Raw genomic sequence first — 26,561 nt, 5'->3', positions numbered from 1 at the left:
TCATGTGCCTTATTTTATTAGAGCCATATAAGAAAAAACTACTGCTTTGTATCTGATTGTAACGGGTGTACAATGCCGGTACATTCCAGTCTCCAAAATGACCAAAATGCACAAGCATTGAAACCACTTTTATTGTTTCAGTTGCTTTCAACTGAATCAACGGTGCATATTTTGGAAGCTAATGCCAAGTTCACGTGCAGGGTTTTTAGCAGATAATCTTCTGCACCGTACACAGTGTTGGTTTTTCTGTTCTACTTAGAGAACATGACATACGGGAATTACCTGCAGCCTTCTCCCAGTACTCTGCCCAGCAGCAAGGTCTCTGGAAAGAATTGTCAAGTGTTTTTGGAGTGGTTCTCATGAAATGCCACATGTTAAGCTCAGCGTTGATGCTGCCTTTGCGCACAGGATCATCCAGCCACTACCAGGGCTAGCGGGATACACACGCGTGCAGTAGGAGGAGCCAAGTGGAAATGTTGGGCCACCACGTGTACGCATTTCCAAAGAGCTTCCAACAAAAACGGTAACTGAAGGCAAGTCACCACCACAAGAGATCAGCCCAGCCACACACGGACCACAGACTACATGAGCTCATTTGCTAATGGTGGGTTGCCGTTTCCACTGCTTTTCCGGGGCAAGGCGTGGGAATGCTACGGGAGATGTTCCTCCATCAAACCTACACACCGCACACAGCCATAGGAGAACCGGGAAAGAGGGCGAGGAGCAGGACGAGGTCACGGGCTGGGTTGGTGGGACTCAAGTGGAGCTGCTGTGTTTGTGACAGGTAGAGATGTGCAGCAGATCCCAGACAGCTTGTGCTCTGGGCACTAGGAGAGGCATTCACTGCTGGAGTGGGGACGCCAGAACTGCAACAACCAGAACAGGCCCTACAGCCGGAGCTCAGCACGTGGGAAGGCAGGATCCTAGAATCCTAGAATGGTTTGGGTTGGAAGTGACCTTAAGCATCATCCAGTTCGAACCTCCCTGTCATGGGCAGAGACACGTCCCACTAGCGCAGGCTGTTCAAACCTCCATCCAGCCTGGCCTTGAACTCTTCCAGGCATGAAGCAACCCCCAGATCCCCTTCCGATAAAAACAAACCCACAGCCTACGGAGCTGTCTGCCGCACCACCATGTTACACACACGCAGCCGCCTCTCCCCCAGCAGTCGAGCAGCCGGGAAGGGGCACAGGCGAGGGCGAAGCCCCCAGGGCGGGGAGCGGGGCTTTCTCCAGCGCTGCTCACGGCGTACGGCAGGCCGGCCGGACCTCAGCCGCAGCCAGAGCTGTCGTTGCCGCTCGGCCCCGCACTGCCCGGCCCGGGGCAGCCCCGAGCAGCCCCCGGCAGCCCCGAGCAGCCCCCGGCAGCCCCGCACTGCCCGGCCCGGGGCGGCCCCGATCAGCCCCCAGCAGCCCCGCACTGCCCGGCCCGCGGCAGCCCCGATCAGCCCCGCACTGCCCGGCCCGGGGCGGCCCCGCTGCGGCGGCGCATGCGGAGTGGCCGGGCCAGCCGAGCGGGCGCGGGGCGGGCGCGGCGGCGGCTCAGGTTGCGAGGCGGCAGCCCCCGGCCCTCCTCCCCTCCTTCCTGCCCGCCTCCCCGGGCGGAGAGCACCGGCCCGGCCGCCTCCTCCGCCCCCTCCCCGTCCCCGTCCCTCTCCCTTCCCTCCCGGCCCCGCTGCCAGGGGCGAAGCCGCACGCCGGGCCCCGCGGTGAGTCTGCCCCGCCGGAGTTGGGCGAAGGGGTGGGGGAAAGTTTGGGGAGGCCGGCGGCGGGGGCGGAGGGGTGGGCGCTCCCCGGGGACGGGGGTGTGCGGGAGCCCCCCTCCCCTTCCCGCGCCCTCGCACGCTTCCCCCACCCTTCCTCCTCCTCCTCCTCGTCCTCGGGGGGTTTTTCTCCGGGCAACTTCGCGTGGAGCCGTTCCGGGCGGCCCCTGTCCTCCGCGTGGCTTTATTCGTTTTCATTTTACGGCTCTCGGTAGTTTTTCATTTATTTGGAGTGTTGACTCGCGCGGCTGCTCCCCGCCGCTATTGTCTGCGGGCCGGGGCCGGGCGCGGTCCCCCCGCAGCCGGGCGGGGGTGGCGGCCCCGCTGCCGGGGCGACGCGCGGGGACGAGCCCCGGTGTGCCCGGGGATGTGCCGGGGACACGCATCCGCCTGGCCCCCAGCCTCCCTCCCCACTGGGATTACTAATATACCGGTCGGAACCCCTCTACAGGCTTGCAGACACAACTTTGTATCTCGGTTTATTGCACAGAAAGTCACCGAGGATTCGTATCAAGAGTCCCCCGCAACACGCTGGTGTTGGTGTGTGTCATCTATGGGTCTCAGTGGCATTTGGTGTCACTCAGAGGGTCATTGCCGTGGGGCCTGTTTCATGCGTTCACTCTGTTGCTTGAAAAGATAATTACTTTTTGTTCCTTCTCGAGTGCAGACGCTTCTTCTGAAGCTAATGCAGGAGTTTCTGTATGAGGATTGGGAAATGGTAGTTTTTCTTAACCTGTAAGCTGTTGGGGTTTATTAATCCGCCTTCTGTGACTGTGTTGTCCCCGCAAGTCGTATACAGGAGTTGGGATTTGCAGAGTCTGATTTTGCTGACCTCTGGAATTGGTTCTGCTCCAGTGTCCTTTACAGGGCTTCGTGTTAGCTGGAGATTGGAGGTGGGAAAAAAACGATTTATAAAAAGTTGGGGTTTTTTTAAGAGTGTGTTGTAGCTATTCTGCTGTGGATGACCAGATAGGGATTTGATAAAGGGATTAGAAATCCTGTACTGCTGTAGGACAGTTGGTCACTGTGGCTCTCTGTAATCTCTGTCAGCCGTAAAACTTTAGGTACTCATGGAGATATGCAATGCAGTAGAAATATGTAAAGCATGTAGCTTCAGAGCTGAGTTTAGACAGTTGGTCTGAGATCCATGGATGTCTTGTATGCTGGGAGTTTTGGCTAATGTAATCTAATCGCTTTTAAAGGGCCCAGCTACATTAATTCTGTTTGTGGTGACTCTCTTGAGTCCCTTGTCTGGTCTGTTTCTCGTGTTTTGCTCACCTTTGCTGAGCTATTGTGGAATTGTAAGGGTGAACCAAGTTCCACATGGGTCCTTGAAGGAAAGATACTAATGATTCATTTATTGCGGTGTTAGAGGAGGTGTACTTTTATACATAGATACCTTAGTAGTGGGAGTAGATTGATGTTAACCTCATAACATCCCTGTCTGTGGATAGAAGCTGCTGTCTGTACTAGAGGGACATTTGCTGTGCTTTCGGACATGGTGACAGTGTTTTGTTTGCACACTTCAGACTGGGTTTATTTTTTGTTTTGGTTTTTTTTTACAAGCCTGATACCAGGGTGAGAGTTCATTAGGCAAGGTGAGGATCATCTGGGCACGTGTTTTCCCTTGTCACGGGTTCAAGCATGTCCCTGTCGCCCGTGTTCATGGGTTGAGCCTCTCTGTCGCCCGTCTGTCCTTGCAGTGCTGCCCAGTGCTGGGCAGACGGGCTAGCCTGGGGCTGTTGCTGGAAGGGCACGGGTGTTGAGTTCTGCCAAGCAGACAGGTTTTGTAGGTAGTCTGAATGACGAGTCCCCCGCAGGTAGTGTGGGTGAGCTGTGCTGCGTGACGGTGTTCCAGCCTGGCTCTCCTGCCCAGCTCCGGCGGCCACAGATGGCCAGCATAGCCCGAGAGGTGAGGACACGACGTGTTCGAAGTAACAGAGTCCAGCCAGGGACTGCAGCCAGAGAGAAAGGCAGGAGCTCGATGTTCCTGATTTACAGCTTCGCTGCATCAAAGGAGGGAAATGCAGTTAAGAACTCAAAGCTGCTCATAGGAACAGGGCTCTGCCAGGTACTATCCGATGATGGATGTTTTTAAACACAGTCTGCGTAGCGCAGCTTTGAGACTTGGGCATATGCAGAACTCACTAATCTCTCAGCAGGATATACTTGTGAGTAAGCCGTGTTCTGGTCTAGGGTACGCTCCTGTGCTAAGAGGAGGATTAAGTACTGTTAAAGGAATCTGGTTATTCTATCCAAAGCATGAATTAAGAACAGCAGTCAATAAATTATACTGGAGGAAAAAAACATTGGTAGGTTTACTGGTGGTGTTCACATGCTCCTGTGTTACAAAAGCAGTGGGGTTCTTTCATATAATTTTCTGCTGGAATAATAAGTTCTAATAAATTACTACTTAACAAAAAAATCATTAGTAGAAGCTGCTGTGTCTGCTGTATCTACTTCTTCTCCACTGTTTCCAGGACACCAGTGTATCAGTTTTCTCTGCCTGGTATTTGGTGGTGATCCACTCACCAATAAAACTGACCTTGAAGCAGCTTGGAAGCTTTTCTGCTTATTACTATTGTTGGTTATCTCTGCAATCTACTTGAGTGCTATTAAATGCTATTTCTATAGGGGTTCCCCACACAGGCAATAAATAGCCTGAAGTCAGCTAAACCACACAGCTGATTAGTATGGAGGAACTATTTGGTTTTGGCTTTGCTCTGCTGGTGGAAGGCACTGCTAAGAAGTTAAAAACTTGAGCAAACGGCTAGATAGTCTGGGAGGCCATAAAGGCATGATACGCCCTCCCTGTGTGATTGTGGCCCCGTGTTTTACCAGTCTCCTGGAAAGGGAGTTGGCTGTTGGCATGGTTTCCAGCTGGAGGATAACTCCTATTTGCTGGCACATGAGAGGCTGGATGTGGAAAGCTGGGGAGGAAAACACCTTGCAGCCTGCACCTTGTGATTACTGGGTGCTGCTCAGTGCCAAGTGTTCATGTGCTTGCTTGCATTGATCACCTGTAGGACAGATAAAGGTAATGACTGACGTTCTGAAGCAGCTGATAGCTCTGGTGTAAATAGAGTCCTTCTTTGCTGCCCTGGGCTTTGTCACAGGGGATATAATCCAGTTGGGAGCCTGGTTTAGGGCTGGCATGTACCACCTGGTCAGTCACGTCCAGGAAGTCTTGCACCTTCTCTAAATCAAAACTTGTTTTTAGGATGTTGGATATAATGCAATTTTTATGAATAGCTTAGTCATGCTTCCCTTTTTTTTCTCTTCTAAAACAGCTGTCAACAATCTCACTGTGAGGAGGGAATCGGCCACTCCTTGTACTTACTGAATAGTCAGACACTTCAGCCTGGCATTGCACTTCTTTGTGACTTTTGGAAGCAAAGCTGTGGATGTGGCACAATGGCTTCTTTTTATTTATTTATTTATTTATCAAGCCTGCCTTTTTCCCTTTGCGAATGACCTTTATGCAAATCTAGAAGGCAAAGCCCATCACCGGGAGTTAGCTGGTTAGTTACTTCGGTTAGTGATAAGAAAATATGATGGCAGTGCTCCAGGAAAAGCAGCTATGCTGGGAACTTGTTGCTGCAGTGAAGCTATACCGATCATTTTCAGAACTATATACCTCTATATATTTATGGTGCTTGGTCAGGGAAACAGGGTGACTCCTCTCGTAATGCCTGCATGACAAATAAGCTGCGACGCCACAAATCCTGTAAAGACTTTATTGTCCTTCTCGAGGTGGCTGCTGGAGACATGCAGTAGGTCAAAGTTTCAGTGTCATCCTAAACTTGAACTGCAATTTTGTCGTCTCATGTCTTTTGTGTGTTGGTATAGGCGTAAGCAGCTTCTTCCAGTTCCCCAGCTGGGCCATACCGGGGGTTTTGGGTCTGTTCAGCAAACCAGATTGGGAAATGGATCCCAGTTAAGAATGCATTATTGTTTTTTAGTCTATACAATTCATAACTTGTATCAATTAAGAAAAAGTTCATTCTTTACCTGCATCAGTTACCTGACTCATGTTCCTTTGTGTTATCACAAGCAGCTGCTGTGGCAGAGGGTCGGATGTTTCCACCAGGAGAAACCTAAACTCTTGGAAGTTCTTTTCCAATTACAAAGAGGGCATTTGACTGTGGTGCCTATCCCTGTTTTATGGCATGTGAAGATGACATGGGAGATAGATGTTTGTGAGATAAGCCAGTAAGTTAAAAGTCAAAGTGTTTAATTTTTAATTTCTGTAAGACAGCAGTTATTTCTGTCAAGAGTGAAGATAAATCTTTTCTGCAAAATAAGTTCTGCCATTTTAATACTATTTTTTAAAGTTTTCTTTATAACCATTTTAGGTAGGCTGCTCGGTTGTTGAGGAACAGGGGAAGAAAGTGCAATCACAAATATTAAGTAGTCAACAGTTCTTAAAAAGTATGCAGTGTGATACCTTGGAAAAAGTAAGCTTTAGTTCTCTTGTAGCTGTAATGGATCACATGTTGTGACATGGTCAGGCAGTCTAACAAGACTATTTTACATATATTGAAAAGAAACCTAAAAATCTGATGCTGAAGAGTTTATTGGACGATTTGTAATATGGGTGAAAAAAAAGTTAATTCTTTGTTGGCATAGCAGTGTAGTTCTTACAGTCCAAATGCTCAGATATTTAATCTAGGGTTGGAGAAAACATAAGGCAAAATGACCCCTCAAACTGCTATCAGCACCTTCTATGGCACTTGTGTTGAGGGCTTGAAATACAGTATATTCCAATCATGTTTTGGGTATGAGGTTGGGTTTGGTGCCTCTGGGTGTGGTCTTCTGGTGGTGTGGGCCTTAGGGACCTCTGTGGTGGTGGAGGACCTTGACTGTGGCCTTGGCTGCAGCATCCAGAATGGTGCTTCTTCACCAGTGAACTTGTAATTCTGTACCACAGGTTGTCTTGACAAAGATGATTCTCCTGGACCACTTGTATTTTTCTTGAGTCTCTTTCCCCATCCCAATTCACTTTTATATTTCTTTAAGATGATCCAGTCTCTTCAGTGAAATTTTTGGGTTTTTTTAATTTCTGTGATTCCATAAGCTGTTCATAATAAATAATTTTCCCATTTGGCTACTCTTGTCTTTCCAAAACTGGTTGTAGTTTTTTGTTCAGTCAATATGACAACTGAACTGTCATAGTTTTCTTGTAGGTTTGATCCTTTCAGGAGGACACCTTTTGATTTCCTTGAAAATCATGGGGTGGAGGCTGATTACTCATTGGCTCCTGTGGAGTTGCTATTCTTAGATACTATTCAAAATGTATGAGCTCAGGTAGTTGCAAGTGATCCATTGCATCTTTGTTTCAAGCACTTGTGAAATTTTCTAGTAGACTCTGCAAAATTTTCCACAGCATTTTCTGACTGCTCCTAGTCTCTTTTTGTATTCTTTTGACTACTTTCAGGTGGCTGATCTAACTTTCCCTTTAGTCTTGTTACTGAACCGTTTTTACCTTAATGTTACATTTGCAAAGTACACGGTGAGAGATCTCCCCAAATTGTTTTTTAATGTGAGATGTTATTTACAGTGTGACAGCACTGGTGAGATTAGCCTGATCCAGTGTAAAAGGAAGGATTTAAGGATTTTCTTCTGTAGCAGCTACTTCAGGCTTTATTTCTGAGTGCAAGGGGGAAAAAAAAACCCCAATGAATTACTTAAATACAGGGCTGAATTTTGATGAGACTTTTTCACTATGAGCATGATTTAAAGTGGTCTTAAAGGTCATTTGATGCTGATGATCAAAACTTTGTCTGGAGAGAAAGTGCCTGATGTGTCATGTTTGAGTCCTCTGTGCTTTTTATCACCCATGACTAATGCAAACTGGAGCAGCAAGTTATGTTAAAGTCTCTGACATATTTGTATCTTCATCTAAACCGTATCTGAGGTTTCTGGCAAAGTTACTTGGGAAAGTAAATCTTTTTCCCAGTGTGCCTCTGCCCTCAGTGGTGTAACTGTTCTGTAAGTCTGAATGCTGCACTTAGTAAAACCATTACAAACAAAGGTTTTGGCATGGAGCATAAACTGGACCGTCTTCAGACTCAAACTAGTGACTCACCCATTCTTTTCCCATGGATTAACACACCTGGCATGTGTCACGCATGGATGCTGGCCGACTCGTCGTGTTCTTGCAGGTATCCCTGTTTTCAGCGTAGGGAAGACCAAAGTGGGAGTGTGAAGGTGCACAGCGACCTCCTGCAGTTAAAAACCTCCTGCTGGAAGTTGATGCTGAGGATGGGTTTGTCCAAAGGCTTCTTTTGCCATTTTCTTGATGTCACCGTGCTCCTGCTACTTTTTAGGGATGCACAGAGTGGTTGCTTGTGCGAAGTCTCTCCCTTCAGGGCAACAATACAGAAAGCTGTGCTGTGTCGGGCCGTGGGTTGTCTGGCTTAGTTTCCTGCCCTGTGGTGTTGGTTGTGGGTTCTTGGGGAGGTGTGAGAGCAAGAAAAGTCCACACTGGTGGGCACAGTGGGATTCAATACCAGGATGTGTGGCTATCAACACCCGGCCAAATCCTATATTTTACTATCAATAGGAAGAGGGAAAATAAGGGCTGGTGAGGGGTGAGATTGCTGAAGGGAATGTGTCTTGGTTGCTTTGCACTCACTGTTTTCCATCCTGAGTTTCCTCTGGGATGCTGAAGCTTTTGGTCCCATAATAGCGGTGGGACAATGAATGCTTGGATGGAGGAAGCAGGTGTTAAAGGAAGGGGGGAAGTGATTTATTTTGGGGGGAAGGGGAGGACAGGATGACCATATTTGACCCTTATACAGAGTAATTTCTTTTGGCTCATGAGCTTGTGCACGGCATGCTTCCTAATTGCTGAGCCCACAAGTAAGATGGCAGCAAAACTGGGACTTGCTTTTTTTTAGTTAATACCACTTAGTGAGTCAGCCAAGGAGTGAGGCTTACGTGATGTACCTCTGGTGTTACGTGATGAGTTCTGTTGTTTTGTTCCCTGTTACCATAAATCTTTCACTGCAGCAGCAAGGCTGTGGTGCTGACGGCACTGGACATCTTTGAGTCTGCACTTTGTACTTGGGAGTGCTGGTTTTTAATTGTTTAAAACCAAACTGGAGATAATTGAGTTTACACGTGGCCTAGATTAGAACAGTTTCTGTAGTCTGATCTGAAGGGCTTTGAGTTGGTGCAGAGGGTGATTCTGAGATGAAGTACAACAGGGCTGCTTCACGTGCTGTGTAGCAGATGTGTTTGCATCCGTAGCCCAAAGAGTTCCCATCCTGGGAGTAATGACAACACTCCATTTCAGTGGGGTTTTCAGCCTGTGCAGGAACCTCTCTCGAACATGGGAGTCAGTTTTTCCATCACTGAGTGTTTTGCAGCCACTCCACCCATTTTTATGATGAGTGATCATCGTCTAAGAGCACAGTGGAGCACAAGAGGTGGTGAGCAAACCTTTTGTTGCATTAAATGTAAATGTTTATAGTTTCTCTTCTCCTAGCAGCTGCAGAAAAAGTAGGTTGTCTCAGCTGGGTAGAGAAATAAAGACTAAACCCCTTTTATATGTACTGTCATAAAAGAAGGCCTTGTGTAATAAACATTCATTTCACAAGGTCCAGGTGTCTCTTTACACTTTTGTGTGATTCAAGGCGAAATGTTGCTGCAGGTTTTTCTCTATTGTAGTGCAGATGCCAGCAGGAAAATACATACACATTTGACCTCAGACCCATTGTGGGACGATGCTGGGGGTTATGTTGGTACCCACTGTGTGGCTGCGTTTGTGTGCTGGTGGCTCCTGCAGAGTTGAGCAAAGTTTGTGCAGTGGGAGTTAGGGAGTCTCCAAAATTTGGAGCTGCTTTTCCACCCCGGCCAGAGCTACTAATTAATTTTGGAAGAGTATTTTGGTTATGTACCCTGAAGAGGGGTGTGTGTAGCATGGAGGCTGAGATTTGAGCACTTAACTAGCATAAAATACTTTTAACTAGCTTATAAAAGTATTTTCTTGAGTGGGTGCCTTTCTTGTCTCTCTTTAAGATGCTGATGGGAGTGGGGTGATGGGAGCAGATTTCTTGGGAGCTGTTCCACAGTTAAAAGAGAGCTTTGGTCCCTGTTTTCATGAGCAGTGTATTAAGCCAGGAAAAGACCTAGACCATTGCGTTAAGAGCTTACACGTTCAAACTGTGGATAATAAATATGTTTGCATGGATGTTAAGAGGATTAATTGTTTGTGAAGTGCATTGAAAGCGGGAGAATTAAAGAAGTACTTAAGTGGTAACTGGCTTCGTGTCACGTAGGTCTCATAAATTTGTTTCTCCCTCCTTCCAGTCAGTTTCAAGTTGTGTTTCTTGATCGGTGTGAAATTTACCTGTCAGTCCCACACGTTTTCCTGTGTTCTGGGAATTTTGCAATTTACCTATGGGCAGTAAGGTGGTAAAATGTTGTCTTTTCAGATGGCATTTCTGAAGGAGGAGTGCTCTGCTGCATGTGATGTGTTTCCTTCTGCAGCTGGTATTGGCTCTACTTAAACCGTGGGGTTTAGTGCTTAGACCTCCCTGGTTTTTCCTTTATGAGATTAGCTAGGATTTTGGCAGGACTTTGTGCTACTTTTTCTTAGCCAATCAACTTGCATGTGAGTGTTCAGTAACTTTCTTGCTTTATAATCTCAAAGTTCAGAAGTCATCGGGTTCTTTGAGACTAATAAGAGATCCTATCCCAGCAACAACTTACGGAGGGTGGAGAAAAGGAAGACACTTGAATATGCGGAGAGCAAGTTTTGAAATGAAAATTCAGAACTACTTGAGGAAGATGGAGGACCTGTGGCAAAGAAAGTGCTTGAAAATGTATACATCTTCCTGAAGCTACAAAACATGAGTGTGCTTTTTACCCTTTCTTTGCTGGATTATTTGCAGGACCCATCCCCTCTGTGATGTCAGTTAATACTATGATATGGCAGATAAATGGCAGTCAAACAGTTACTGTACAATTGCATTATATAAAAAGATCAAACATTATGATAAAATGTATCAAGTGAGTATAAATTTATCAAGTTTTTTAACACTCTGCTTAGAGGGGGTCTTAATTCCCCCCCGCCCCCCCCCCCCCCCGAATGAATTGTAAAAAATCTTTGCCAATTTTTAATAAAAATCTAGTCCGATCAATGCTACTGATATTGATTAAGAAATAATACTACCATTTGCATAAATACCTGTGTGTATTTATGCCTTGGGCTTGTAATATTTCAGTGCCAAGACAAACTTAGGCCATTTTGGAGGAAACATGCTCTAAGTCTTGTTAAATTTTTTCTTTGGGTAAGTACATAATTTGGTGTTTGCAGTGAAGGAAATACATTGTTTTCTTTGCAGGTTTTTTTTTTTTTTTGGATTATTAGATAAGTCTGAGTGTGAGCCACTGGATACCTTGGGAAAGAAGGAGACTTGGTTTAGCATTTGATGGAAGTTGGACTGAGGAGCAGGAGCAGTGTGATTGAGTTAACATGGCTGTGATGCTCGGCAGAGCAGCATTTTAAATTCCCACACAAGAGATGTTCAACTCCATCTGCTTGAGACCTTGTTGCTTCTGGCTGGGTGGAAAAAAAAATGCCCACGATGGAGAGGAGAGAAAGAACTGTTGGGATGCTGCTAGATGAAAGCCTAGCGTCAGTGGGGAATTTGGGAGTATGCCCGAGGCGGTGTCCAGCTCTGGGAGTGTGCCTTCCAGCCAGGGAGAGTTGCAGGGTGGCAGTGGCAGGGACCACCCTGCACGTTGGGAACTAGTTGTCACCTCTGCTTCATGCTCAGCTTCGAGCTGTCCCTTGTTGAAGAGCAGCCTTTGGGGTGTGCACTGGGCACTCAGCAGCGTCCTGTGATGAGATAGGAGTAATCCTGTTTTTGGCCTTCTCTGTGACTTTACCAAACTTGAATTCACTGCTCAGTGCAGGATGCTGAACCCCTGGTGCTTGATGTGCCAGGTCCTGGGTGTAGCTGCCTTGATCAATGTCCTTGTCCAGCCAAGGAGCAGAAGCAGGATCAGAACAGACACTGATCTCTGCCTCTTCAAATTATCTGTGTTAACTCCCTGATGTCTCTTATTCAGAAAATAAATTTTGTCTTGTACATCCAACCCAGAAAAGTGCTTATATATCCAGCAGCCAGGAAATTGAATGAGTCCTGATCTATTCTTAATTTCTTGTGTTTCCTGTGGTTTTATTGTTTGTGTTACCAGCCCTAATATTTACATACTTTTGAATGAGCTTTTCTTTTTTTGGAAGATACTTCTTTGTTTGTAGGCCTTGCAAAACAGGTTCTTCCATTTTTTTTTTTTTTTTTGAATAACCAAACAACTTACTTTCTCAAAGGAGTAGGAGGAAAAAAAAAGGAAGATTATAGGAATCACCAAAGGGAGATATCTAAGAATAGATTTTTTTTTTTTTTTTTTTGGTTGATCATATGCTAAGACTCATTCTAAACTTGCATATATCCTTCCAAATGTCCTTGGGCTCTTTTGAGAGCTTTGTAAAACTTCTTGCATATGAAATTAAGTGCTTGTGGGTGCTTTATCTGCATAGCAGATGCGTTTACAGTTGGCATTTTAAATGCAAAGGTGCTTCCATGAAAAATGCTTGTAAGAACAAAGCTGTAGTTCCCACTGAAACCCCAAAGACATAGGAAGACAAGTCGGTGGAGTCTGCTGCATTAATGTTTGAAAGTAGTGCTGGTGAGTTTTGTTCATCTGTGCATCTCTGGAAACCGATGTAGTCCTTTTTTTTTTTTTTTTTTCTGCAAAGTAAGGAAAATTTCACAGATACCCTTTCTTCTGGATATGGAGGACTGATAGAGCTGATGTTCTTCAGGAGGTCTGTCCCTTGGTACATCAGCTGGCTGCCTTTTCCATGGATGTTTGCTTTCCTTTAGTAATTCTTTAGGAACTAATTTGAAATTGTCAATTTTTAAAAAACAAAGTGTTTTCCGTAGAATTGTGATCAGCCTTTATTTGCAGGTATTACTGTTCTGTGTTGACTTTCCAGCTAATCTTCAACCATTGATTTCTTTCAAAAAATAAGACAGAACTTCAGGACTTTTTCTTCCAAATCTCTTCTGCCTGCCATGGAATAAAACCTATTTGCACGTTGATGAATAGTGGCTGGGAAGCCTGTCTGGTTCTGCAACAGGACCCATAAATAGCATTAGTGTCTGGTTTACTTTGGGAAGGAAGGTGTCCCGTTGTGGCAGTGGCAGGAGAGGAGCCTTGCACTCATTCCCAGTAAAGTTGTCCTGTCTGGGCAGTGTTCACCAGCACGAAGCTTTGAGAAACATGATACAGTGTCTCTGCTGAGATACAGAACCCCTTTGAAAGCTCAAGAAAGTACTGACATAGAAATGGGTAGTACTGGTCTTTTTATTTTCTTTATCCCTCTGCTGTGGGCTCAGAGAGGACTTGGAGGATCATAATATGGTGTGAAAAAATGTTTCCCTCATCATCCTTCCTATCTCTGGCTGCAGGGAGCACCTTGGGACATGCAGAGTACACTGTTGCATGTGGTCTGTGTCTAACGCTTTAGTGTGTTCGGGTGGATGGGGCAGCACTTGGAGTAGCTGTTCCAGTTGCCAGACTGGATCTGGCAGCTCATTATCAAACCTGTTGGGTCTCAGGACTGCGGTTTGGATGAATGCCTCTGAAATGCACCCTTCCACCAAGGGTATTTTCAGGTTTGGTCTTCGGAGCATTTGGTTTGTGGCACAGTTGCTGAAGGAGAAGCTGTCCTCTGTGCTAGATCAAAAGTCAGTTTATTCTGGAAAATGGAAAGAAAATGTCCAGGTGGTTCAGGGGTGGCACAGTTAACCATCTCTACCCCAGAAGCAATTGTGTGTGCAAAAGGGCAATGGCTGGTAATTATCTCAAAGTGGATGGGGCTTGGCATGCTTGTGTCCTGTTTGGATGGCAGTGGGCAAAATGAAACCAGGCAAAGTTTCAGAACTGGGAGAAAAAAAACCAATTTAATTTTCTCCCCTTTAACGAAGGCGATGGTAAAACGCTCCCTTGCTGCGTGGTATTTTCCTTTCCTAAACTGCTTGTGGCATGGTTATTGCTGGATGTTGTGAAATGTAAATAACACCAAGGTAGTGAACTCGGCATTCCCGGCTCCTTGGCAGCGCTGGTGAATGGAAACATCTGTCCAGGGCCTCTCCAGTTCCCTTTCCTCACACAGCTCCTGCTTCGAGCACAGTGCGGGGCTGAACGTGCTGCAAAGTCCTGCAAGCCCTCTGCTTAACTTTTCCATGTCTGCACCACACAAAATGGAGGAAAATCTAGAGGGTAAAGGGAGTGATGAATTTTTTTCCCTTAGATATTTTAGTGCAAGTCATTCAGATTCCTGATGTTGTGATGCCAGCCTGCGAATGGAACAGACCTGAGCTCGTGCTCTTGGCACAGTCCAGCTGTTCTGGTGTGTGCATCTCTTGCATTTCACTCTCAAATCACTCACTTGCCAAATGCTTAACTATTCCCTGTCTCTCCCATTCAGATTATACAAATAGGCTGTGGCAGGGTGTAAGCTTCACTGAAAAGGATGTGTTGGTTTGCAGGCCTGGGGATGGGTGATAGGGGTTGAGCTATTTTGTTACCTGTTAGAAAGGAGTGGGAGCCAAGGGGACAACACAGAACTGCAGCAGCAAGTGCAGAAGGAGGGTGGGAAACCACCTTGGTAATGCACTTGGAGTTTCCTCTGAGCTTGGGTGGAAGATCTTAGTAGCTTTTTACTTACTGGGCATAAAAAAAACCCAAACAAAACCAAAACCAAACAAAACCCCGAAACCTAAGTAACCATGCAAATAATGCAGGAAATACATAGTGAATGTTTCATGATTGGGAGAGATAGTAACTGGGGCTTCAGAGCTTTAGGTTGGCTACAGGATGTAAAAATACTGCTTGTGTTGGTGCGGGTGGGTGTTGTGTACCAGCTTCATTGACAGTTTGGGCTGTAAAACTGACTTTGTGATCTTCAGACAGTGCTTTGAAGTTGTTTTCATTTCAGCTAGAGAAATTGTTATGAATTTTGTCCTGTTGGTGGAACTTGAAATTGAGATGTTGTCCTTACAAGGTGTTTTCATGGTGGTTTTAATTGTTTTATTTTTATTTTTTTTATTTTTTAATCATAAATTGGGAAAATGGATGGGAGAAGGAATGGGATGATCTTGTTCCTTTTTAAAGGTAGGAATACCAACTATTTTTCTCTCCTCTCTCACCCCTTGTGTGTGTAGTGAAAAAGAAGTGTCAGTTTTTAAACAGATCAAACCTCTTTCTAGCACATAACGTTGGTTTGAAGTGAGGCTGCATGGCTGGGTTTTGATGGGTTAGGGATATATATTAGGTGAATTAATACAGCCATCTGAGATGCATTTATGAAAACTCTTTTTTTTTTTTTTTTTAAGCTTTCAGTGTTTTTTTTCCTTTGCTGTCAATATGTAAAGAAATACTTCTTTAAGGGAAGCCTTAACTGTGCTAGCCAGGGACTAATTCTGCATGCTGTATATCCCGTTCTGAAAAAAGTGGCTTATTCTTAACATAAATTACATACTCAGAATTAAGTAAGATTAAAATTACAGTGAAGGCAGGCTAATATGGGTTTTACTCTGCTGAGGAGTTTGACTTACAGCTTGCGTTGGAGCCTGAAGTTGAATTTGAGCTGCCAATTCAGCTGAAGTGTAAAATGCCTCCCAGTCTCAACTGGAGTAAGCTAATGCAGAGTTTTAATGGAATTACATTTTTTTCCCCTCCTTTACATTGGACAGATTTATAAAGAATTACTCTGATGATTTTATTTTCCCTTTTAAGTAGTTCCAAAAGCTAATACAAAGCATCATTGCATAATGGAGGGGTGGACAGCAGAATGCTTCTGACATCTCCAGTGTCACTCCAGGATTTTCAGCTCTGTAAATAATTGCTCAAGGCAAAGGTACACTAATATTATTTGATGAACAGGAAGTCTACAAATAGCCATGGTAGTTTGCCATAATTACATGTGCAGTGGTGCAGGTGTTGAGCCTTACCCATAACCAGGAAAACCACTGCTTCAAATAGATGGATTTGTAAGAACATGTGAGTGAGGAGATGGGATGTAGGTTTGAAGGAAAGTACATCAGCAAATTTGAATTTAAAGGTTTAAAAATTTTTTAAGAAGTTTCAGGAGGTGTTGCTGATGGCACTGCTACAATGGCTTGGCTTTGCAACAGCAAAACAAAACCATCCAGACCCCCATTTCTTCAGAAATGTCAAGATACCCTTAGATTTTTATTTGTTTTTAAGGGATTATGGTTGTCTTTGGTTGATGTGCTGCTGGTTCTGCTCAGGGCTCAGTGGTATTTGTTACTGTGGTAGTGTCGGCTCATGCTTCTTACATCCAAATCTTTCCTTAACTCATGTGATGCAAAAATCCTTTTCTTGGTTGTGTTGGTGACCAGAGCAGCTAAGTGTGAATCTTGAGCAGCTGGTTAGGTGACACTCCATGTCTCCTCCAGACAGTGAGAGTATTCAAGCACTTCATTAATACTTAACTTGAGCTGTCTCAATGAGATGGCTGAAGGAAATGAAATGCTGTCATTAAAATAATGCTGCCAGAAACGCCTGAAATTGACTATACTGGGAGACTGACTCATCCTGCCCTTGCTCTGGGAACATGGCTGGATGTGTTGGGATGGTATCCTGCTTTTTTTTCCATAACTTCATGACCTCGAATCACCAGCCCGTGAGTTTACTTGGGAACAGACTGATGAAGGAGAGAAGATGATATGCAAATGGGAAGGTTTCTGTGGGTGATTCTCATAGCTGAAATTGTCTGGGAGTAGTTATTTTGAGAGGAAATCTTGGCTCATGTTCATTGAGCTGAACTACCAAGAGCAGCCTGCGAGGTGGAAGAAAAAGGGATGGGGAGAAAGGAAGCAGGTGGTGAGAGGATGTGCGTACCAGAGGAGTGAAGCACCACTCATGTTATCTCTTCCAAACCCTCTATTTTTCCTCCCTCTAGAGATGGCCATTATTTCAAGTGAGCCCTGAGGTTTGGAAAAAGAGGTTTGGTATGTGTGTGAGCAGCAAGTATTGAGAAAATTGTTGTGCTGTGTGTAAATTTAGCATGGAAGTTTATAACTGAGATGCACGGTGATGTCTTCACTCAAGTTTGGCTGTGAAGCTTTGGTGGGCATACCAAAGTACTTGTTGTGAGCCCAAATGGGCTGGTATAAAAGTAAATAAATACTTGTAAAAGATTGTCTTTATCTTGCTTGGTACTGTTCCTGAGTGTTTCTCTCAACTTTGGATGTTCTTGAAGAAATTGCTCTTTCTTAGCTTAAAAAGCAGCACTTAAGATATTTAGACAGAAGTGGTGCTGCCTCTCCAGAAAGGAATATTTGTATAAATGTTTAAAGTGTCCAGTTAATCTGGCAGGATTGTGACCGAGGCACGATACCGTGGCTGTGTTCATTTACACTGTAATTATGAATGGTTTGTGCTGTGAGACAGTGTGATGGCTTCAGCGCTGCCTTTTTGTTATAAATACAGCGTCTCTGGGCTGTATTGTTTAAAGACTCCTTTGGAAGCCTGATTTAATAGTGGAGCTGAGTGAATAATTCAAAACCTTTTTATCAAGTACTTGTTTAAATTCTTAAATGAGCTCACCATAACCTTTTTATGTACCCCTCCTGCGTGTGTCATACAAATATTAGAATAATTGAGTTTTACTAGTGCAAATGTTTCTGTGAAGCAAATTTTTAGAGCTTGATGTATGACTGTTTATGGAAAGGGGAATGTTAAAATCTCACACACCAGTGCCTATGCCAGAAACTTGTGCTGGCTTACTTAGGAAAAGGGTGGGGGGATGGGACCCTTGGCTTTGTTGTAGCAATCCTAACCGAGTTGGGTTGTCAGATTGACTTGTTTGCACTTTCAAAACTGAATACATGTATTTAAAGGAATTTCAGCTATATCTCTCTTACAGGCCATTCTACAAACAGTAGCAGTACTTAGTTTAAAATATTTGCTTTTTTTCAGATAAGTACTATTTCTGACTCTTTCCTTTTCTCCCCCTTACATGAGATGAAGCAGCACGTTCAAAATGCGTCTGCTTAGCATCACTGAGCAGCTTAACAAAAGGATGCAGACGAGAGACAATCCATAGTTACCTTCCAGGTTTCATCATCCCTTGGCTTGAAGTCCAGTCCAGGCTGGAGGAGAGCCTTGCAGATAGGTAATTTGAGTGGATTTAGCGTGCCTACTCACATGTATTAATGTGCAGACTTGCTGGTGAAAGCTCATTAGTGTTAAGTCACTTCTGAGTACTGATGGTCTTTAAAAGGCAAATGAAAGCCTTGCAACCAGGATGTCTGCAGAATTGGCATCCATTTGTCTTCTGCTTCTGAAGAAAAACGTAAGACTTAAAAATTGAAAGCCGGCTCAAGAAGCAGGAGTTGAGGATTAGGCAGGGAACTGGGAGATGCTGTTTTCTCAGTGGAGAATTGTTGCTTAATTGGCTACAAGAATTTAGTCAAGGCTGTTTGCAGACAAACCTTCTCCTGTGCATGCTCTGGCAGTCCTCTAACCTTCTTGGCACTGCTGAGTATGTGCTTGGAGATGAGATGGAAAATCCTTACTCTTTCAGTGCAACATGGGTTTGCAAAGCCTGATTTGCATGTACAGGGTTTGCTCTCTGAATTTTGGATTTCTTTGCTGTTTTTCTCTCTGAATTCCGCTGCAGCCGCCTTGCCCAGGAACGTGCTGAACGCCAGCCACTGGTAATGCCACATGCCCCTCGCAATGTGTGCAGAAATCTGGAATTGCAGGCTTGTGTGGCCAAGAAACTACTACTTGAAATCTTCCATTGCCTTCAGTCACAGCTATTCCAAGTGTAACTACTGACACTACAGATGCTAGAAACTGGGCATCTGTGTATCTATGCCCAGGCCTATGGGAAACATAAGGTGGTCTTTAGAAGTAGGAATTTTTAGGTTTTGGGGTTATTAAAAAAAAACCAAACTGACCTCCAAACCCTGGCATCATCACAACAACCAACCTTGAATTTGCAGAAGGCAGGCAGTGAAACGTAAGAGCCAAGTGAACCTGGTTTTTTTTGGCTTTCCTGAAATTGTCATATGTGTAAAGTCATATTTTCACAGAACAAAAATGAGTTGAATCCAGCTCTGTACCAGTGGGCGTGGGCCTCTGGTTGTGATGTTCTTGTAGTCTGTCAGCTTGAGTGGGAAGAGTGTTCAGGCTTGGTCCGACTCCCTTGAATCAGCTGTAGCATTGCTGCAGCTGGGTGTTTATCAAGCTGAAAACACCAAGGAAAATCTCATTCATGGCTCTTCATTTCCTTGTTATGCAGTATCAGTTCTAACTTGTCACTGTGGGTTCCTTAGACCTGAAAACAAATGGGAAATTTTGAGTGGATTTTTGCTTGTTTTTAATTAAATATTGGTGTAACAAGAGTTGTTTTGTGACAAGAAAGACCCAACAATCTTACCAAACATGCAGAACAAGCAGGCTATGTCTTGTCATCCCATTACGACATTTCCACTATAGGAAACACCCTTTGTGCTTTGATAAATTTGTCCTTATTCATAGTGTGAAGCTGCAAATTAGCATGTAAAATTGCTTTTGTGCATTGGAGATTTATAACAGTTTGTTGTCCCTTCAGATTTGTGTTGTAAAGTCCCTGTGAAGATAGGGGAGCAATATTACCTTGTTTATTACGGGTGGAATCTGAGACTTGGCAGCTTTTTCTGAGGTACCCATTAAATCTGAGCGTTTGCAGAGTTTGCTGTAGTTTATGATTAAAGTTGGTGGTTTCAACAGGCAAGATCCCACTGCAGCACAAAGTGAGGAGAGCAGCTGCCAGCTGAGCTTTGCCTGAAGTGATGAGTCTGAAGAGATGAAGGCTGGGGTGAGAATAAAAGAAGCTGTTGTCTCCTCATTCCCTGATTCTTTGATCACTGAGAAGAAATTATGTGACCACGGAGCGAACTGATCTGTACAGTTTGTGCTCAAGTTTTGTATAGTGTATATAAAATAACCTAAACGAGGAAATGGATCAAAATAAGCTCTGGATTCTGTTGTAGCTTGTTGCTTTTTGGTTGCATATGGGTGTTCTGCAAAGCAAGAGTTAATTTGTCAGCCTTGTCCCTATTTGCACAAGTACCATTGATACTTCACCCTCCCTATGGTGACCTGTGAACCATCTCTGTTGGGTCTTCATGCCGTTCTAGATTTGGTTATGCCCTCTTTCTGCCCAACAGAGATTTACACTCCATCCTTGTCTAATTTAACCTGGTAGCTTTAAGTTTTCCTTTTCATATAATAGTGTGTTAAAAAAATATTATTTTTGCTTGTATTTATGTCATTTAGCCTTGTCAGAGGGGAAAACAGTTAAAGCCTTGATGTGTACGTGGACTGGATGGAGTAAAGATGAGGTATAGCAGAGTTATTTTCTTTCTTTTAAAGCTGCTTGTGATTTTCGGCTGTGGGTATTTTGATTCTTGTTTATTTTGCTCCTTCGTTTGGAGAAGAATAGTCTGGGAGAGGGGAAGGAAGAGGCAGGGTTTACCCCTGTAACCATCATTGTTAGCCCTAACTTCTGGTGGAGCTTCACTGCTTTGGCTCGACCTTTTTAAACTTGAGAAATGTGTTTTCGTTTGCGTTTCCATCTTGTTGCATTTAAAAACTACTCTAACTATACCAGATTGTCTGAACATTATTGGGGGAATGTTTTTCAGAGACTTGATAGAGTTTCCAGGCAGCTTTTCATCCGCCAAGTACTGTACTGGGCTCTCACTGGTGAGGTTTTGCTTGGTCTAAGACTCTGCAAAGCAACTGTTCAAAATTGCTGACACATGTTAAGTAATGTGGAAATCACTATCCTAAGCCATTGAAGTCTGAGAGTGCTCATGTTGACAATAAGAACAACATCTGACCCCAAAAATGATACGTGAACAGTCTCAATCTGGAGACCATTTCTAGTGTCTTCCCTCTGACTCTTTTGGCTAGTTTGTCCTTTGGTCTTAGGTATAATATTTTTTTAAAAATTATTTTCTTAGTCTCCTAAAAAATACCATATTCTGCCTTGTCCATGTATTTTTGAATTATTTAACCACATGTGCATATTTGATGATGCCAAGTTCAGAGTAAAATTTTCAACTCTGTAGTTGAGTATCATGAGAGTTAATGCTACTTCTAACAATAATGGTGGTGGTATAATGCTTATTTAATAACAAATCCATCATCTTCCACCTCCCTCCTCCAAACCTCTAGTTTTCAGCTTTGGAGCAGCTGTAATCAGGCTGTACAACTTCCCTTCCTCCTCTCATGAATAAATCCAACTACCTTATCTTCTCCATCGGAAAGTCTTCCCTGGCTTTAGCAGCCTCTGGAGGAGGGTATAAAAGGGGCTTTCACTGGCTAACAGGAAGCGAAATGAATGGAGGAACTTTTGATAATGCCCCGTCTGTCTGAGCAGGGGATCAGCCCGACTAAATTGCAGCAGATTAGTGAATGATAGTGCTTCAGCCGGGGCCAGAATTATAAGTTTTTAATCTTGGAACAAGCAATGATTTCTTCCTCCTAAACAGTGGTCAACTCCCTCTTTGATTTGGAGGCTTGCAGTCATCCATATTCAGTTAGTTTGGGTGTGTGGTTTCTCTTTTTTTTTTTTTTCAGTCTGCATTCATGGGTCTCAACAGGCTTCCAGGAGTTTTTTGGTAGCAGTGATTTTGGTAAAACCTGTCATGGCCACATGCCAGTTTTGCCAGTAACTTATACTTTGCTTTGGATTTTCATGCCTGTAATGAAGTCTTGTATTTCCCAGCTTTCTTAATATTGATATGTGTTGTGCTGCCTCAGTCTTTTGCAATTAGCCCTGGGGTGGTTTGGGTATTTTTTTTATAAGCAGCAGTTTTGTTTCTGGCCACCTTCAGCCCTACTCTCTGTGTATGAACATGTGTGACTCCTTGATTCCCACCCCACAATTTGGTCCAAACTTTCTGGTAATCCAGCTCAGTGGGAGGGAGAGATGACTGAAAATCTAAATGGGGCAGCTTAGCTAATTGCCCTAGGCCTGACTCGTCTGCTGGATAACACTAGTTTTAATGCAGCCCAACGTGATTGACATTTGGGGAATTGCACTAGTATAATGCTGGCAGCAGCAGTGAAAAATCTGCCCTATTGTTTCTGATATGTTCGCTGTCTGAGGAAGACTTTTTTGTTACAAATAACTATCAGAAAGGCAACTAATGGAGTGAATTTACTTTTTCTTAAATCACTGACTTTTCCCATTCCCAAGAAAAAAACATGAGTGAGAGTAATAGCCTATGTACTAAAACTTTGCCTTGTTCTATGTTTTTTTTCAGGCTTTTTTTCTTGGATTTTATTACTGGAAAATTCTCTAATGACAACTTTGCTTAGGTAAGTGAAGCAAGATTTTTTCCTGTGGTTTTTTTTAGCATCGCTTCCCCTATCTTAACTTCTTTTGCATGTTGGGTTGTAACGTTGAGCTGCCAGCCAGCTGTGCTGCGTGTGCTGTGGTTAAAGGCTAGAAAGAGGTTGTAAACAAAAGTAGGGGTAATGCCTCTAGTATGACATAAGGACCTCATTTATTTATTTAATCAGATGAAGTGGACGTGGTGCAGAATAATGAAATACAGGTTATATCTGCATATTACTGCATAATCTCATCAGTTTATAAATTTTGTTTTCAAGAGATGCTCTGCATTTTTTTCCCCACTAGAAAGTAAACTTGTTGCTATCATTTAATATCATTTTGTCATGAAATGAAAGCTTCATGCTTCCAGGTTTGTAGATAGAGTTGCTCTTCCTCCATCCCTGTCTCTTCCCTCTTTCCCTCAGGCAGGAGCTTCTGATAGAGAGAAATCATAAAAAGCTTGAGAGTTTTATATTTATTTTAGCCCAAAAGATGGGGGAACATGAACAAATTTAACAACCCCCTTTGATCTTCTGAGCCCCATCTACACCTCTAAAATGCCAGATTCTGCATAATTGGTGATTGGCAGGATTTCTGTGTTGATTGCAAGCACCTGGTCTTGTCTGTTTCTGAATATCGTTGGGGCATTCTGGGCACAAATCCGGTGCCGTGGATGATGGGTGGAAGAACTAAGTGTGCTGCTGTACCAACAGGTACTATGCTTTCCTTTGTGATGGAGAGAAGACTCGACTGACCTCTGATGCAAGGCAAGAAGTTAATCCTTAGGTACACAGCTAATTCGGTGTGTTAGTTGGAGTTGCTTGTTGATCCTGGATGAGGCCAAAAGCAACTGCAGTGTTCACATGGGAATACAGTGTCCTAACATCTACCCTGACAAAAGTGCTGCTACTCTTTGTGTCCCTGAAAGGGTTTTCTTTTTTCTCCTGTCTCTGCTGTCTGCAGTACCCACCCTCTTTTCCTTTTGATCTCCTTCCAGTGAATGGTCATCAGGGCAGCTTTTCTCCTTGAGATGAGGGACCTTGGTGAAATAAAAATGATTGTCTTAAACCAGAAGTCTTCTCCAATCTGCTTTTCCCTGATATTTGTCCCTCTTCAGGGAGGACTTCAGGAGAGTGAAGACAGACAACTGTGGAGAGGCTTTTGAGTTCCCTTTAGTTTTCCTTTTAGGTAGCTCATCTGAGTTTATCTATTTGCCATTCCTTTGCCAGGGTGTTGAACTCAGGGTATTTTGTGTGGTGTAGCTTTTGTCTTTTCCAGAAACACACAGGAACTGGCTGGTGGCCTCCAACAAAGTTGGAAAAGTCCTTAGCAGAACCCTCTGAGAACATGCCCGAGATAGATTGTTGCTTGGGATCAGCACTGCATTGCTCCTGAAACATGCTTGCCCTAGCAGCAGGCTTGAGGTTCCTCCTTGTCTCCCTCAACTTCCTGAGCAGTGATTATTTTGCAGCCTGAGGCTGTATTTATTGATGCCACTGTCTGTCCAGAGGATGGAGAGGACTCTGCAAATGAGGGAAGTATTTAGGCATCAGTTTTAAGTTCTTTTAACTTTGTATATTAGACACATCTATGAATATATGCAGAGCGAGCTAATAAATAACCAAGGAATGGTAGTTAAGAGGAAAGGACATAATTAATTCTGTCATGTACTCTGTTTTAAAGTTGGGTCCGGAGCAGTAATGTGTTAGGCTGGGAAGGTAAACACTGTCATTATTCAGCAACAAAACATGCACAAGGCTGACATTGTTTTCCTCCTTTTGATATAATAATTTTTTTGGAGCAGTTTGAGTATCTTCAGTGGTCTTTGTTTGGTGTGGTAGAAGCCTGATGAAGCTCTACCCTTTCCGAAGGGTCAGTGCTCCTTTATTTGAATTGAGTTTTGTATTAATGCTGCTTTGCTGACACAGAACGTGTGCTGTTCCAGAAGGCTCTTACTGTTTGCTGCGGTTGGGGTGCTTGGCTGGAATTCCTGCAATATAGTTTGGAGGGAGGTATTTCTGTTTCATCAGGTGATCCCTTTTCAACTCCCCACACCACAGTGTTAACCCAGGTCAACTGTGCATATCACATAAAAAAAAAAAAGTCCTTTTTGTGGAGATGCTCTTAAAGAGCCAGCATGAGTTTACCTTGTATATCTTTTCTTTCCCCCTCCAACTACACCAGAGTGCAGGTCCTTCAAGGTTAATGTGTTTGGAGCTTTTTTAGTGCGGAGAGAGATTTGGAGGAGTCCTCACGTTGCATCTTAAAGCATCTAAAGATGCTGTGAGAATGATGATATATTTGCTAAAAGGAATAGTTGTCATGGTAAAAAGTTACCTAAAGCAAGGTGGTTCACTTTTCAGCTTGTATGATAACTAACAATAGGGAAAAAAGCTAAAGTGATTGTAGTTTGAAGTTCCCCCCACTTGCTGTTACTCATAACATAGCCTCTCTCCTCTCCTTCATACTTCTCATTTTAGCAAATTTCTTGATGTACAGTTACACAGAAAAACAAGCAAAGACTTCATACACCTATTTCTATCTTGACTGGTCTCCACACAACCCACCCTGGATATCAGGTCACTTGAGTTTGCATAAGCGAAGATGGAGTGTGTATCCAAAGTGGGTTGGTGTTGTTCAACCCCTCAGTGCCTCTTCCTGTCGAGTTTTCTTACAAGTTTTGCAGCTCTGACTCTTCCAGCAGAAGTCTTGGGCAGAAAACACTCATGGAGACACCAGTGGAATAGCTGATACAGCTCAGCAGCCATCTCCTAAAATAAATGGTGGAAGGATGCCTGTTTCTCTCAGCAGTATTTTCTTTGGAAGATGAGCATCTCCTCAGCATGTCCTTGGCTCTTGGTGTCTCCCTAGCAAGCTATAACACTGAATACTCCCCCTTCCACTGTTGCCAGCTCAGTTTAAAAGTTCTTGATTCAAAGTATTTGTGTGCTCCTTCAGGGTCTGCTTTGTCTGATTGCAGATAGCTTGCAAAACTCCTAGGAATTTGGAGAGGAAGGGAGTCCTTCTTTTGTATGGATCCAAAAGAAGTTGTGTGTTGCCAACTTGCACAAGGTCTTTCTTCAAAGTATGAAAAGTTTTTAGGGGGAGGGATCTGTTAGAAAATTATTAGGCCTTGGTGGGTGGCATGAGCAGTGTTGACTGGAGGGGCAATTGTTCTGTGGTTCATGTGCTGTTTATTTTGCAGCCAGTGATGTTTTTATTATTGCTGGGGCAGATGGAGGGATTCCCAGCTCCACAAGCATGACCCTGGGGGAGATTAGCTGGTTTTAGGTTTCATCACTTGGATGATGAGGTTAGCCTGAGACAGAGATGCATCCCTGTGTATGGAAATGGTCTTGGCCCGGATCTTGTCTGGCGATGTAAAGCCTGAGAAAGGACCTAGAGGTCAGCTTCAGCTTTTTAAGGAATGTGATGTATGGTCATTCTGTGGCATGTGTGGACTGCTGCTTTTTTATTTCAAAAAGGGTAAAAAATTTACTTGCAAGTGTATGTGGTTTTTTTAATGCTCTAATTAGAGCTACAATTAGCTCTAAAGTAGAACCTACTTTACAGCTACGTAAATATTTATATCTCTGGTACTGAAACACTAATGATAAAGAATCCCAAGTGGTTTTTTCATAGCTACAAAGCAAAGAACATTTCTCTCGTTCTCTGCCTCTTAGCACCTTTCTTCCACTTCACCTGCTTCCCTCCTGCTGAGCTAAGCAACATCCTCAATTTGCACACACTGGGACTTTATTTTTTTGCATCAGTAGCAGTCTTAAGTAATTACTCTGCATTTCTAATACTTGTTAGAGAAGCGAGCTCCTCTGCTTATGTCAGTCAATGGTGTCTAGAAAACTGAAGCTGTAAAACAAGCTAAAATGAATAGAATCTTGTTTCCTCTTTGCTCACATGGGCACTTATTCACTTCCCCATCTGCTTCGACTTTGAAGACTGCTGAGGTTCTTCCTCTGTCTGACCCACTTGGCATAAGCTAGAGAGGATTGTCTTTCTTCAACAGCCAAGTTTATAGGGCTTCAGCTTGTTCGTAAATAATCCTTAGAGTTTGAGTGCTTGCCTTTTTCCTTCTTTCCCCTTCAAAACTGAATTGCTGTCATTTGTGTACAAACTGGGGGAATATTTTTTCAGTCTATAGATAGAGGGGAGAATTTGTGCAGTCACTGGGCACGAGAGGTTGTAAAGTGTGCTGAGGAGATTTCACTAGGGATCTGTGATTTTAAGTATTTATCTTGTCCACTTCCAATTTGTGATCCCAGCACAAAAGAGCATCAGCTGTAGAGGAGGGCTTTGCTCTGCCAGTCTTTGTACAAGCACAGTTCCAGAGTACAA

At 43.8% G+C, this 26,561-nt stretch overlaps 1 protein-coding gene across 8 annotated transcripts in view; it reads left to right on the top strand.

Moving 5' to 3' along the window:
- The first annotated feature begins 1,618 nt into the window (after positions 1–1,618).
- Positions 1,619–26,561, top strand: part of AKAP13 (A-kinase anchoring protein 13) — a 206,158-nt gene continuing 181,215 nt past the window's right edge. For 6 of the 8 annotated variants that reach the window (XM_048317388.1, XM_048317383.1, XM_048317386.1 and 3 more), the window contains exons 1-2: positions 1,619–1,708; positions 22,138–22,192. The gene's annotated coding sequence lies outside the window, so the exon portion shown is untranslated. Of the gene's footprint in view, positions 1,709–20,140; positions 20,206–22,137; positions 22,193–26,561 lie in introns of all 8 variants that reach the window. The other 2 variants (XM_048317382.1, XM_048317387.1) reach the window with 2 other exon arrangements.

This window comes from Corvus hawaiiensis, chromosome 13 (genome assembly GCF_020740725.1).
Source record: "Corvus hawaiiensis isolate bCorHaw1 chromosome 13, bCorHaw1.pri.cur, whole genome shotgun sequence".
Taxonomy (NCBI): domain Eukaryota; kingdom Metazoa; phylum Chordata; class Aves; order Passeriformes; family Corvidae; genus Corvus; species Corvus hawaiiensis.
Note: the sequence above shows the minus strand (reverse complement) of the source record. Positions and strands in the feature narration are given on the sequence as shown.